The sequence below is a fragment of the Pinus tabuliformis genome, chromosome 3_1 (assembly GCF_031772625.1).
Source record: "Pinus tabuliformis cultivar Carrire ecotype Pingquan chromosome 3_1, CPIR1, whole genome shotgun sequence".
NCBI classification, from domain to species: domain Eukaryota; kingdom Viridiplantae; phylum Streptophyta; class Pinopsida; order Pinales; family Pinaceae; genus Pinus; species Pinus tabuliformis.
The window spans coordinates 102,982,380-102,997,736 of record NC_142301.1 but is presented as its reverse complement, the minus strand read 5'-3'; positions in this window follow the sequence as shown (position 1 = coordinate 102,997,736).

Sequence of the window (15,357 nt, the reverse complement as noted above, 5' to 3'; positions counted from 1 at the left end):
CCTCAGGCACCAAAACATGGAAAATAAAGGAACCTCAAACAGAAAGATGTGGGATAGCATTCTATGCAGAAGGACAAGAAAATCTATGGTACATTGACAGTGGATGTTCAAAGCATATGACAGGTGATAAAGAAAAACTTGAATCTTATTCTAATTTAGAAAAGGGAAAGAAAGTCTCTTTTGGAAATGATACTCCTGCAACTATAAAAGGAAAAGGTATTGCTCCTTTAAAAGAAGATGTTAAGGCTGGAAATGTTTTGTTTGTTGATGGACTAAAGCATAATCTTCTAAGTGTAAGCCAGATGTGTGATCAAAGAACCGAGGTTATATTCAGATCAAATGGATGTCTTGTTCGTGATCTTGATACAGGTAAAACAGTTCTCAAAGGAAAAAGAACTTCAAATAATCTATACATTTTTGATGAAGAACAACAACAATGCTATCTAAGCAAGGATGAAGAGCATTGGTTATGGCATCGAAGGTTGGGACATCTAAGCTTCTCACAAATAAGGAAAGCTTGCAAATATCAGGCAGTTCGCGATCTTCCAGATATCAAAATTCCTGACAACACCATATGCAGATCATGTCAGTTTGGAAAACAGACCAGAACTAACTTTCCAGAGAAAGAAGGATCAGCCAGCATGCCTCTTGAGCTAGTACATACAGATGTATGTGGACCATTCAGAAAAAGAACACCTAGAGGAGAGGAGTACTTGATATTATTTATTGACGATTTCTCCAGGTTTGTTTGGTTAGGACTTATGAAGCACAAAGATGAAGCTTTCGAAAAATTCAAATCCTTCAAAGCTTTGGTTGAAAATGAATCAGGTCACAAGATTAAATGCCTCAGATCCGACAGAGGTGGAGAATTTACTTCAAATGAATTTTTCGATTTCTGTGAAGAACATGGGATAAGGAGAGAATTTTCTACAGCTAGAACTCCCCAGCAAAATGGAGTAGTGGAAAGAATGAACAGAACAATCCAGCAAATGGCTCGTGCTATGCTTGATGAATCAGGAACTCCTGCAACCTTCTGGGGCGAAGCTGCACATGCGGCAGTTATTATTCTCAACAAGACAAATGTCCGAGTGAACAGCACTCAAACTCCTCATGAGCTCTGGAGTGGTAAAACTCCCTCGGTAAAGCACTTCAAAATCTTTGGGAGCAAATGCTATATCAAGAATACTGAGGAGCAGCTTGGCAAACTTGATCCTAGAGCAGATGAAGGAATTCTTCTTGGCTACTCTCCACATAGCAAAGCATACAAATGCTACAATAAAAGACTTGGCAGAATTGTTGACAACATTGATATAGTGGTTGATGAGAAGGGATACATTCCTAGGCAAATACATCGTGAAGACATTGAAGAAGATGAAAGCTACCCTCAAAGACAGAATGATGAAGAAGAAGAACCGCAAGAGCAATCTCAAGAAGGACCTCACGAAGAAGCAGAAGAAAGAACAAGAATAGAAGAAAAGACTCCATCCAGATATGTTCAAAAGAACCATCCAGAATCTTAGATCATGGGACAAAAAGAAGCAGGTATACAAACTAGAAGAACAGTTGCAGAAGCTTCAAGTTATTTGGCATTACTCTCCTCTACTGAACCACAAAATGTGAAAGAGGCATGCAAAGATGAATGTTGGGTGAAAGCAATGGATGAAGAACTTGAGCAAATCGAAAAGAACAACACTTGGGAGCTGGTTCCTAGACCAAAGGATAAGAATGTTATCGGAACAAAATGGGTTTTCAAAAATAAATTGAATGAAAATGGAGAAGTAATTAGAAACAAAGCCAGACTTGTTTGTAAAGGGTATGCACAGCAAGAAGGAATAGACTTTGAAGAAACTTTTGCTCCTGTTGCAAGACTTGAGGCCATCCGAATGTTTCTTGCTCTCTCAAGTTGTCAGAACTTCAAAGTATTTCAAATGGATGTGAAATCAGCCTTTCTGAATGGAGACTTGGATGAAGAAGTGTACATTGAACAGCCAGATGGTTTCATTCTTGGAAACGATCCAAATCTTGTATGCCGATTAAAAAAGGCTCTCTATGGTCTCAAACAAGCTCCAAGGGCTTGGTACTACCGGTTGGACAAATATCTTCATCAACAAGGTTTTTCAAAAGGTTCAGCAGATAGCAATCTTTATATAAAAGTTGAAAATGACAAATTACTAATACTTGTTGTGTATGTAGATGACATTATTTTTGGCAGTAATGAAGAAGCTATGAGTCAAAGCTTTGCCTCAGTCATGCAGAAAGAATTTGAGATGTCCTTGCTAGGAGAACTGACATACTTCCTTGGTTTGCAAATCCAACAAAAGAAAGGAGGAATCCTTTTATCTCAAACCAAGTATCTCAAGCAGATTTTGAAGAAATATGGCATGGAAGATGCAAAACCAGTATGTACACCCATGGTCACAGGATGTAGTCTCAGTGCAAATGACGAATCTGCAGCAGTTCATCAACCAACCTACAGATCTATGATTGGAAGTCTACTATATTTGACAGGTACCCGACCAGACATCATGCATGCAGTTGGAATAGTTGGAAGGTTTCAGGCAAATCCAAAGGAGACTCATCTTCAAGCAGTAAAGAGAATCTTCAAATATCTTCAAGGGACTCAAAATTATGGCCTATGGTATCCTAGAGATACAGATCTCACTCTTCATGCTTATACAGATGCAGATTGGGCCGGAAGCGTGGATGACAGGAAAAGCACAAGTGGTGGTGCATTCTTTATGGGTCCCAGACTGGTATCTTGGTTCAGCAAGAAACAGAGTTCAATTGCCTTGTCTACAGCTGAAGCGGAATATGTTGCTGCTGCATCTTGTTGCACCCAACTTCTTTGGATGATGCAGACTTTGCAGGATTATCAAATCACTTGTACACCTCCTATTCCTATCTTATGTGACAACACAAGTGCAATCAGCATCTCAAAGAATCCGGTTATGCATTCAAAAACCAAGCACATACCAATCAAGTACCATTTTCTCCGGGAACAAGTACTCGAACAGAAGGTCAAGTTGGAGTATGTTCCTTCTAAGGAACAAGTTGCTGATATTTTTACCAAACCATTGCCCAGGGACACTTTTGAATACCTCAGGCAAAAGCTGGGGGTTGTTGATTCATCATCTCACTGTTGATCATCTTCCTATTGATGGTATAGGCTCAGGGGGAGCACATAATGCATTGTTGGCATTATGGAGAAGGAGATCTTGGAAATAGCTGCAATATGTCTCTGTCTCCTTCATGATGGATTTCTGGTTACAGATCTGGAGAAGCATAAGCATAGGGGGAGCATACCCTTTGCCCTTGATGTCAAAGGGGGAGAATGATGAAGCTGAAGATTATGTGGTTGCCATCAAGTCCAAAGGGGGAGTTTGTTGGCATTATGATTCAGGTGTTGTCCTTGATGGCAAACTCATTCAGGTGGTAAATCAAGAAGGACGCAGGAAATATGTTCAGCAAGTGCGTCCCCGCAGGTATACCATACAGAACCCGCGTCCAGGGACGCAGGCCAGCCGTTCAGGAGGTGCGTCCGCCCAGTGCACACATTTCAAGGCAGAGAAAAGCACGTGGGGGTTTCTTGTGTGGTATCTAGCCGACGGTTTTGTGTTTCTATGGTGTCGGCTCGTGGTATTGTTCCACGCTTTGGGGAGAAGCTTGCCTATATAAAGCAAAGGAGTTCATTTGGATTAAGCATCATCTTGGTTGAACATCTCTTGGTGAGATCTAGTCCATATCTTTAAGGGTAAATCTTCTAATGGACTACGATCTATATGGCGCATGATCAGATCTATGGATCTGAGTGATTGGGTTGGTTCTGAAGTCCTCTTATCTTCTATATCTGAAGGGACGCAGATTCAGTGAAGGGAAAGTGCGCCGGGACGCAGTACAGTAAAGACTCAGGTGCGTCTCTGAGGCAAAGGACGCGGCGCGACTGTAGTATTGGGTGCGTCTCTGAAGCAAAAGACGCGGCACGATAGTGTTTCTGGGGGCGTCGGTCGCAGAAAAGCAAAGAGGAACAGTGCGTCTGCACGCAGAACAGCATAAGGTATACTGCGTCCAGTCGCAGGCCACAGAAAGAAAATATGCGTCCCTGTCTTAAGATGATCTGTTGACTGTATATTCTGTTCATAAGGTGTTCTGGGTTGTTTATGTAATTACTGATCTGATATCTGTAGTAGACTGTATCTGTTGTATACTTGTTGATCATTTGATTCTTCATGAAAAGAAGTAGGGGGTTGTAGCTCCCTTCCAGGAGAATCTGGAAAACGAGAAAGAGTTGTAGCTCTTTGCAGGTTGCAGCCTGCGTGCTGGTAAAGGACTGCACCAGTACAAAATCATTGTAAAAAGAATTTCTTGAAAGAAGATAGAGACATATTGCAGCAGGTGGTTTTTCTCCCGCATTGGGTTTCCACCTTACATCTTGTGTTCTTTGGTGTGACTGTCTATTTTTCTTTATTCATGCTCATTGTTTTATGGTACTGATATGCAAGAATATTTCAAAAGATCAAATAAGGAAGATTTGGTAAATTGCTAGATAATACTGATTCACCCCCCCTCTCAGTATTATTTCCAACAGCAATCATTCCAACCCTAATCCTCTTTGGTTAGACGAAGACCCTACTCTGGCTAGCAGGTACAAAAGGAACTCTGAAGATCTCGGGGAAAATTTGTTTGGGTCGGAGCTAGTCAAGCTCTGTAGTGCTCAGGATCTCATAATTTGCAACGGTCTAAAGAAGTGGCCCAATTCTAGCAAGATGACCTGCATCCATGGACTTGGTAGCAGCATGGTAGACTACGTTATTTCCGATCTCCCATTATATAACGAAATAATAAATTTTGACATCTTAAACGACCACGAACCTGACTCTGATCATAGGCCTTTACTTATAACTCTCAATTTTGTCATGCATAGAGTTCCCATAGAAAATAATACTTATAGCCAAAAGAACTTAATATTTGATAGAAATAAAAATGATCTCTTTCTAAATGAATTAAAAACTAATTTGCTTCCTTTATCTAATATAGACAACATTGAAGACCTCTATCATAATTTTACTACAACCCTCTCATATTCTATTAACAAGTTCTCAATTGAAGTTTCAAATAATAAAAGAAATAGCAAAACCAATCCATGGTATGACAAAGATTGTAAAAGTGCAAGGAGAGCAATTAAGGAAGATGTTGATGAATCTCTTAAAATGGAAAAGATAAAAATATACAAAGCCCTAACTAAAAGGAAAAAGAGGCAGTACATTCGTCAAAGACAAGAGAATCTCTTACACCTCTCTAAGGTAGCTCCTAAGAAATTTTGGAGGCAGATTCTAACTAGGAAGACTAAGGATAATAATAAAATTGCTCTTCACGGTTGGAATTCCTATCTTAAAAAGCTTTATGAATCTCCAAATTTCATGGATAATTTGGAAACCCTTCTCACAACGAAAGAAGTTTTCTCTTTAGAAGACATTAAGTTTGGGGTTAATCGCCTTGCTAATGGGAAAGCTAAGGACATTGAAGGTTACCAAGCGAAAATCTTAAAAATTGGAGGTCTTGTCCTCATCCCCCACATCCACAAGCTTTTCAATCAAGCAATCAAGCAAGGGTTCCCTAAACCTTGGACCGAGAGCCTCATTATCCCTATTTTTAAAAGTGGGGATACAAATAACCCCTCTAATTATCGAAAAATTATGATCAGCCCTCTCTTAGCCAAGTTATATGGTAGTATTTTGGAAAAGAAGTTAAGCATATGGCTTGAAAGTGAAGGTAAGCGGGCTAAAGGCCAAGCAGGTTTCAGAAGGCATCACTCAACAACAGACCACCTTGTTACGCTTAGGATCATTGCAGAGGAATGTCGTAATGATAAATCCAATTTATTTTGTTGCTTTGTGGACTCTAGAAAGGCTTTCGATACGGTTCCTAGATACAACCTTTGGAATAGATTAGAAGAGCTAAAGGTTCCTCTCGAGTTGAGAGCTGTCGCTATAAGGTTATACGAGAATGTAATTGCCAAGCTAAAGAGCGATGAAGGGTGGTCGAAAGATATTAAGTGTAACATCGGAGTTAAACAAGGTTGCCCCCTCTCCCCTACCCTATTTGGCATTTACATCGATAAGCTCGAAGGCTATTTAGAGGAAGCAGGATGTGATGGCACGATATTAGCTGGGATAGTCATCATCCTTCTTCTTTATGCTGACGATATTGTTCTTTTGGCAAGGTTCCCATCTAATCTTAATAAGCAACTCAGGCTTCTTAAGTATTTCTGCTCTACCATGGGTATGACTGTCAACACTGACAAAACAAAAGTTATGATTATCAAATCCAAGAAGGACACTTACGCTAATTTTATGTATGACAATAATAACTTGGAGGAAGTGTATTCTTACAAGTACCTAGGAATTGATATTCATCACAAGCTCAACTGGAACCATAGTGTTGTGGGGAAAAATGCCTATGTAGGACGATCCTATCCACCTAAGGTGTGACAGTGCCTTAGCAACAAACAGAGACAGCTATTCTAGTATTCTTCCTTTATGAATTAAGAATGAAGAGAGATAGATGGACTAACCGGTGTCTTCTGTTTGTCCCTTGATCCGATCTCTCTTCTCTTTGTGAGTTCCCAGCTACTTGCCTTCTCACTCAACCAGCTTCAAAAGGTTTCTGCAAGATCACAAGAAGAGAACACTACACAAGACATGGATTCATATTCATAACTAGTTCAGGATTAGAAATAAACTAAACATACTAATGCAATCATACATCAAAAATACATCAGTATATAAGAGAAACCAAGATAGCTTTATTGATGAATAACAAGGTTCAGGAAGAGATACAACCCAGAGGGCTCCAATCCAGCATCTCCTTCCCAGCAAATGGAATTCCTATCTTCACCCCCTTCAAAGCATTAAGCACCCAATGATTCCAATCTCAAACCAACAACAATTCTTTGCAATCACAAAATTCCAGCCTTTAGATCTCATGGAGGAGAGATCCATATATAGATGTTTGGAGAGAGGATGAGTCAGCTGGAGATCTGACTAGTGTCCTCTCCCTCTGTCAGTTCTTGATTCCACTTGGAGGTTCTTGCTTCCACTTGGAGATTTGGAACCTCTTACTCATCACTAGTCGAATTCCCTGAGGCAAGTGTCATTTCGGAAGCTTCCTGGGTTTTGACACCTTGAGAAATGAACTTGACACATGTCCACTCTCGCTCAGCGCAGGTAGCCAGTGTTGCCTTTGACATTCAGCGCAGGTAGCCAGTGTTGGCTTTGACATTCAGCGCAGACAGCTAGTGTAGCCACTGAAATGATCCTGAATTGACTTGTTTTTGAGCAGTTTCTGGTGGAGAACTTCTGTGAATTGCTTTGGTTTGTTAGCCTTGTTCCTCTAGGGGTAGGAACAACATGTTTAGGGACTTTGGATCCCTTAGATTATGGACATTTCATGCTCAATGCTGCAAGGCACAAAAATGTCTATAACAGTTGCCCCCAAAGTATGAGGCCGTTTATTGAGTGAAATGCTTTATCAGGGGGATCCGAAGTTCATCCAATGCTGGGAGGAGACCTGTAATAAGATACAATACAATACATTATTTTTCATACTGCTTCCATGATCTAGCTGAGGCGGGCATTCCCATGCTCAGCTTTATAAATTCATTTTTCTGTACATAGAACAGATAATCGTCTGATGGTAGACTGATAATTTTGATGAAATTATCATCCTTTAAGTAGGATGATTATCTGCTGCAATGATGTAAATGTCAATGTCTTTATCTTTCCTGAATATATATCGCAGCCCGGATGGATGAAACTAGATCCGGGGTCTTCAAACTCGTTCGATCTTCACTCTAAGTACAAGTCGATCCATGTGAGAAATGTTCTGAAGTCGAACATGGAAAGACATCGCTTGATTACCGGTCAAGGAGGTAAATCGTTAACAAGCGCGAGAGGAATCACCGATAATGATAATGACCCTCAAGGTACTGCAGTACAATTCACGTGGTGTGAATAAAGGACTTGGCGTCGAACACCACGCAAAATCTTTCGGTCGAAGGTCATTGATGTATACCAACCTTACCTTGACCGATGTCAAGTATGTACCAGGACTAAAAAGAAACTTGGTGTCGATGGTGATGCTAGAAGACAAAGGCTATGATGTAGTCTTCAGTAAGGGAAAGGTTTTCCTTAGACACATCATCACTAGACATGTGAAGCAGATCGATTCATGGGTCAAGAACTTGTATGCTCCTGAGGTTCAAGATGCATGCAAAGCCTTGAGCAGCAATGCAAATGATGGAGACTTGGTGGTTGAGAGGGAGGGTATATTACCTCTCAACATGCAGTGCCAGAAGAAGTCTCAGACGATTGTGGAGGAGCCACGATTGGTGCAGCAGCTTTAGGAGGTCGTGGAGCAGCCACAACAGGGGAAGTTGAGTGGAGATCGAGTAGAGACATCCACTCATGCAGAGACCTCCAATAGGGGGAAACTTCAAGCCAGGTGGGTTGAGGGATCACATGCAGCCATACCTCCAGGTAGGAGGTGGGGCGATGTAGAGTGATCGTCCCAAGGATGAGGGGCAGGATCCTTGAGGTACCCAACCTCTTGGATGAGACCTTGCTACGAGAGCCCCAATGTGGAGTAGCAGGAACTGACTGATTGGGTAGAGATAGATGCGGATGGAGCAGCAGAGAAAGCTATAGTGCAGGGAATCCCAGGACAGCGTAGAGCATGCAGGCTGCAGCAATGCGAGAGGCACAAGTGTGTTTCACAGTGCAGGGTAGCACAGAAAAGGGTGCAACGGTGTGAGATGCATGGAGATGTTGCAGTAGTGTAGAGGTCAGAGAGGGAGCACTTGTTAGCAGCAGGTAGAGCTTCAGCATCATAGTATGTTTCTAGCCCAACCGAGAGGTTAGTCGGGAGTTTTTTTGTTCCGACAATTGTTGGAGCAACCACACTTGGTAGATGTGTTGCATGCAGGACATTCCAGAGGTACAGGATTGGGTTTAAGAGGAAGCCTTTCTTGTTGAGAGGGAGTGTTGAAAATTGGCAACAAGAAATTGCTAAAAATATCACTGCTAAAAATAGCAGTTTGGGCATTAGTGTTGGATTGGGCAACAAGGAATGAAAAATGGAAGTGCTAAAAATAGAAGTTCTATTTTTAGCAATGCAGTGTGGATTCCTATTTTAGTCAGTCCCTAGACTAGAAATAGGAAGTAAAATTTGAATTTTGTCTTACTAGAAGTTTGAATATTAATTAATTAATTCAGTTTGAGTTAATTAGTTAAGGAAAATCAAACTTGAAGTCTTTGTGAGAACATGCAATAATTTCTCCATTGATTGGGGAATGTGTCCTTGATTTGCTCCACTGATTGAGGAATTAAGGATGAGTTTTATATTGAGAGGAATAGTTGACTTAGTTTAACTTAGTCAAGTCCAGTTAGATTAATTTAAAAAGTTATTAAATTAATGAGATTCAGTTTGTTGATGATTGCATGCATGTGACAACTGGTATTTTCAGGTAACTGAGTATTCACTCATGGATAACTGATGCATGGCAGTTCAGACAGAGACCCAGTTTAGATCAGATGATGGACAGTGTACTATCAGTTGCTAGGATATTCCTAGTGAATATTCCTTGTATGAGGAACGAATATTATTCCTTCTAGTACTACGTAGTTGGACTTGAGGTGAAAGTAGGTATGATTTGGCCAATTCACACATGTTATGACATTGGACCCCAATCAAAATTGCGCAAGGAAATAGGAGCTTGGACGACTTGTGGAGCCTATATATAGGCCTATATATTCCATGAGCTACATCATCAGAGTAAAAAGAGAGCAGGATAGCTTTTGAGCTGATTCTTTTTGTCTGTTGTTGATGATTTCCACTTGATTGATAATACAGAGAAGGGGTTTTAGGCTGTTTCTTTTCCTGGATAAATTCTTCTATATTATGTGTGAATGATTCCTTCTTATCAGTTATATGTGTTCATGCTTGATGTTGCTCATGGTTGATTATCTTCCACAAAGTTTATGGTAGATGTAGATCTAGTATTATACTTTAGTACATTGCATATATTAGTTTGATCTGCAGGTGAAATTTCTACACGATATCAGTGAGCTAGCTGATTTATAGAAAATTTCTACAAGATGTGTCCTCTCCGCACTGTAATGATAGACTGACATCTGAGGTTTCATGTGAATGATCGGAAGTAGAAACATCTAGAAATGGGTTTTCACAAGGGAAATCAACAGTGGCAGAATAACAAGGGATGTCAGGATAAATCGGAGGAGGCGCGGCTGGAAGGGAGTTAGACTTCACTACGAGCTCTTCTTTAGTTTCCTTCACACACTCACCATGAATGATAGCACTGGTTGGTTGCATAACACCAACTCCATCGACAGCTTGATCCTCGTTCACAATAGGTGAGAAGTTCGGAATGGGAGAACACAAGACAATACAATCTGGAGGATCAACAGAACGCGAGGCCAGAGGTCGAGGGAATGAATCCACATGACAACCAACATGCTTGCAAGCCAAATCTGTGCATATCTCAATAGCAAGTGGGGTGGGAGGATGTGACAGTTCAACAGTGGTGTGTGCATGATCTCCCACATCACTCCACGATGGTGGAGTTGCTTGATGAGGTGAAGACGGACAGTCACTTGTCACAACGACTATGCCTGCTTGTGATTGCACAGCTCAATCACCAAAGTGTGCTAAGCGGGGTTTGGATACGTGAAGAAGATACTCAAATCTTCCATCAATAAATTCCCAATTAATATCATCTTCTAGGAATCGGTATGAAATATCACAAAAGCGTGTGTAAAACTGTCCAATGATTCATCGGGTGCTTTTTGTAATTTCAGAATTTCTTTGTTGTGTGCTTAACAGTCGAAGTGATTGAAAGCACGGTCTATCTCTGTGACCAGATGAGAAAGAGAATGAATGGATTTTTCAGGCAGCATGGCACACTAGTGCATTGGATGCCCTCGAAGCATGTAGATGCGCAACGTGCAGCTCATGTATTCTTCAAATAATCCATGTCTTTCGCATGAGCCTACAACACCGACTGCATGCCTTACAAAGGCTACGTAGCCTCCACCATCGAATGTTTTATAAGAAATGTTATCCAAGAGCTTTTTCGAGACAATGAAATCATTTCCATAAGACATACGCTCTAGAAGAGCAACTCGGTAGTTAGTCATGATAGATATGTAGAGATTCAAAACATATGTGAGGACTCATCTTATCATTTGGCCCTCCTTCTAGTGCCAAAATGTTGATGGTGTTGGACCCGCCAACATGTCAAGGGGATCTCCCCAATAAGAAGTCCCAATTAGACCTCATACCATTTGGTGTAGGAGTCCCAGCAGTGGGTCGTAAGGTAATTCCTTGACCGTGATGTTGCACAGAGGCAAGTAAGATAACTTTGTCAGTAGCAAGGGTGTGACTGCTACAGTGTGTCAAGGAAGGTGAATGAGAGGTTCTAACACATGGGGGCTGAAATGAGTGTGCCCATTGGAAACCTGTAGCAGTACTCAGATAAGAAGGGACCACACGAGCAAAAATGCATCACAAGCTGGAAAGAAGATCAATCGACAATCAAAAGTGATGGTTAAACCAACAACACATTTGCAACAAGATTCATATAATCGCATACGAAGCAGTTCATACACAACTATGTAAGTTAAACAACATGCATTGCTAAGCAACTCGAACAATCCAACTACAATAAAAACATGTTGGTAGGCCGAAATGCCCATATTTTTACATAGGGAATGCTCAAATTCTGGGCTGGAGGTGAATTAATCCCATGCCTTAGTTCACACAGCAACCTGAAATGATATCCATAAACAATGCTAAACCTCCCCTCACATGTGATGTACTTCATAATTTGGAAACTGACCTCACTCCAGAAAGGAGGCAAGCTGGTTCTCCTAACCCCGTTTTTGTCTTCTACAGGATGTTCCTTGGGTAGGAAGAATGTTTTCTTGGCAACTTGGCCCAATGACCTCTCTTCTTTGCTCCAAGGGAGCCCTAATGGCAGACCAGTAACACGACTGATGAGCTCAGGGGTAAGTTCTAGGGTGAAACCCTTAAAACTTACTGTGGCCTGTGTCTTTGATTGAGGTCTCAAGGACATCAAAAATTCCTCTGTTATATCCTCCTCATGACCCCAAATTTTGTCAAAAAATGGTATCCAATTGGCTCAGGTGAAAAGGTCCACCACCTCAGGATGCTCGTGTAGTTTGCTAGTGTCCGAGGGTTATTTCCTTATGAAGCCCCCTGGCATGGTGAGAGTTCTCTTTTTTCTTTTTACTTTGATCAAAAAAAGGAATGTTGTTTATGGTTTTCCCCCTGAACTCAAGAAGGGATTTCTCGGGTATCAATATTAATTAGCAGCTATTCCCTAGTTTTCAAGACTTTCCCAAAACTCAGCTTCCTGTATATGAAGGGAAGAATTTCGTTTCTACAGATAGAGTACAGAGCTCAATGTTTCTTCTCAGCACATATACAGATATAAAAATTCAAAATTTTCATACACAGGCTGGCCCCCACATTTGCATATCTTCCCTACAGGAGAATTTTAAAAATAGGAACGTGGAGGAGAATCTGGATGCAGAAACAACTGAGAAACCCAGTGCAACACATAGGAAAATGTTTTACTTCCAATCCCCAAGCAGATTTTTCTCTGGTTCCCCAGTCTGATACCATTCAATTCACCACCTTTTCAAATCATACCATGCATAGAAGATTTTTTCGAGCCTACCTCGGTTGGAGCTCCAAATTCAATGAAGAGAAATCCCAGGCTTCTCTACTCTGGAAAGTTGTGCAGGCTTTCCTGTAGAATCCTTCCTATAGAAGACTCCCCGATTCCTGTAGAATGTCTCTATGCCTCTGAGCGAGCCCGATACACCGGAGATTCTCGAGAACAGGTAGAAAAATCGGTGGTGGACGACTGGTTAATAGTTTTTGGAAGCGGATGACGCATACTTCAGTCGAGGACGTTGCAAGTGCAAATGAACAGAGGGTGGTGTGAGTTTTAGCCGAGCATATTTTAACTGCGGCGTAATTCGTGGTGAGGGGATGAGGTGGCCGGACTGAACCGTTGATCCAACATCACGGCCATAATTTCTCTACGTGTTTTTGGCTGCCATCACCTTCCCTCTGTCGTTAACCGCCGCCACCACTGCCAGTCCCGACGATTTCTCCCTAAATGGACACTCCACACATTTTGGATGCACGTCTCGTTAGCAATTTTGAATGTAACTGAGCTTGTTCGAATCCCACGAGGCTATGTAACTGGCCAAGGGTGGCCAGTTGACTGGCCATCGATCCCATTCTATCCGAACCATTTCCATAAGCATGCAGCTTTTAAAATATAGTTTACGCAATTGACGAATGAGTTTAGGCACTTACTTGCATGGTCACAGTCGCATTGTGCAGACTTCTGGTCTTGGAACCATTCCTTCGTTTGTTGCTGCTTCCTGCACAGGTTTTGGAACCCATTCTTTCATTCGTTGACACTGCATGCACGTGTTTCAGAGTCCATTCCATTGGTTTTTGTCACTGCATGCTCAGGTCTTGCTTGGTTTCGGCTGTTGATGATGTTTTCGCGTTCAAGATGAGCTCTTTGCATGTCTCCTTTGCTATTTTTCGGCTGTCCTCGTCTCTAGAGTATGTCTTCCAGAGGGATCAGCTGCTACAGGATTCGTGTAGGATGTCCTGTAGCTACTTGTCCTCCTGGGATGCAAGCTAAACAAGCAAGGCTATACTGCCGAAAAGGGATTCGGCTGATGAGGAGTCCAGATGGAAATTGACAGGTAGGGAGAGTGAAACACCACTGCTAGATTTGTCACTCAAAGTTCTTGCTGGCAGTATGAGGAAAACAGGGTTTTTTTTTTTTTTTTTACTGTGCAAGAATAAATAACAGAATGGGTGCAATGGAGGTGTAAAGAGATGAAACAGGGTGATGTATGGTGATGGATGTAAACTGGGGTGGTTGCAGGCCTAGCAGGAAAATTCCAACCTTTGGATTCCCTTCCACGATCAATTTTTGCCTGTCTGGAGGTTCTACAGGATCTTCCTGTAGAAGATATAGAACTTCTTGTAGAAGATCCAAAACTTCCTGTAGAAGGTGAAATCTTAGCCTGAATGTGATCAAATCCTAAGAAAGGGGGGTGGTCATGGAGGAAGTGTTTGTGAGGGATGCTTGCAGCCTGTTGCTGACCTCTGTCCTTGTTTTGCGCGACCCTCCTAACCTGCAATGTCTTCCCTGCACCCTGCAATTATTCAACAGAAATTAGGCCTATTTCCTTCTTCTTCTTCTTCTTCTTCTTCTTCTCCTTTTTTTTGTGGTGAGACAACTGGGGAACCTCCAGGAGGTTTTCACCCTCACTGTCTACCCTAGGCGCCTCTAAGAGGTTTTCACCCAAGGATCTTTTTATTCTTTTCTGTTTTTTTTTTTTTTTTATGATCAAGGTGTGGGTGGAATAGAGACAGGGCCCTACTCCACTACCAGCACTGATTTATCCAAATTTTCAATGAAATCCTGCTTGGAAAGGGGCTTCCAGTAGATTTTCAATCGATGCCCGTTGACGAGCATGGGGATGGCTTCTTCATCAATGGTTCTGATAAGGACTGAACCATTGTCGTTGCATTTCTCCACTGTATATGGTCCCAGCCACCTTGTCCTCAGCTTCCCTTTGAAATCCTTGTATCTTGAGTCATATAACAGCGCCCAATCTCCTGGCTGAAATTGCTTTGCGTTAAGGTGTCGGTCATGCCATATCTTTCTCTAGAGTTGAACTACTTCGGAGTGGAGGAGGGCTTGCATTCTCTGTTCATCTAATCCATTCAGTTGTAGTAACATTTCCTGTTGCGCATGGCTGAGATCCAAGTCAAACTAATCTGCCAACCTTAATGTGTTGTACTTGAATTCTATGGACAGTAGAGCCTTCTTCCCATAGACCAGCTCATAAGGTGTGAAAGTTGTTGTGGTTTTCCAAGTGGTGTTGTAGGCCCAGGTGGCCTCAACCAAGCAATCTGCCCAATCCTTTCTACTGTTGCTCACCACCTTAGTCAAAATTTCTTCTAAAGCCCTATTAGTGACTTCCACCTGCCCATTTTCTTACGGATGATAAGGGGTGGATGTTTTGTGCTTGATCTTGTGATGAGCGAGCAGTTCTTCAATCAGTTTAGAGGTGAACTGACTTCCTTGATCTATGACTAATTCTCTTGGGTAGCCAAACTTGTAGAAGATATTTTCCCTTAAAAACTCAGCCACTTTTTCTTCTATCACTGCCTTGATTGCCTTTGTTTCTACCCACTTTGTCAGGTAGTCTGTGCACC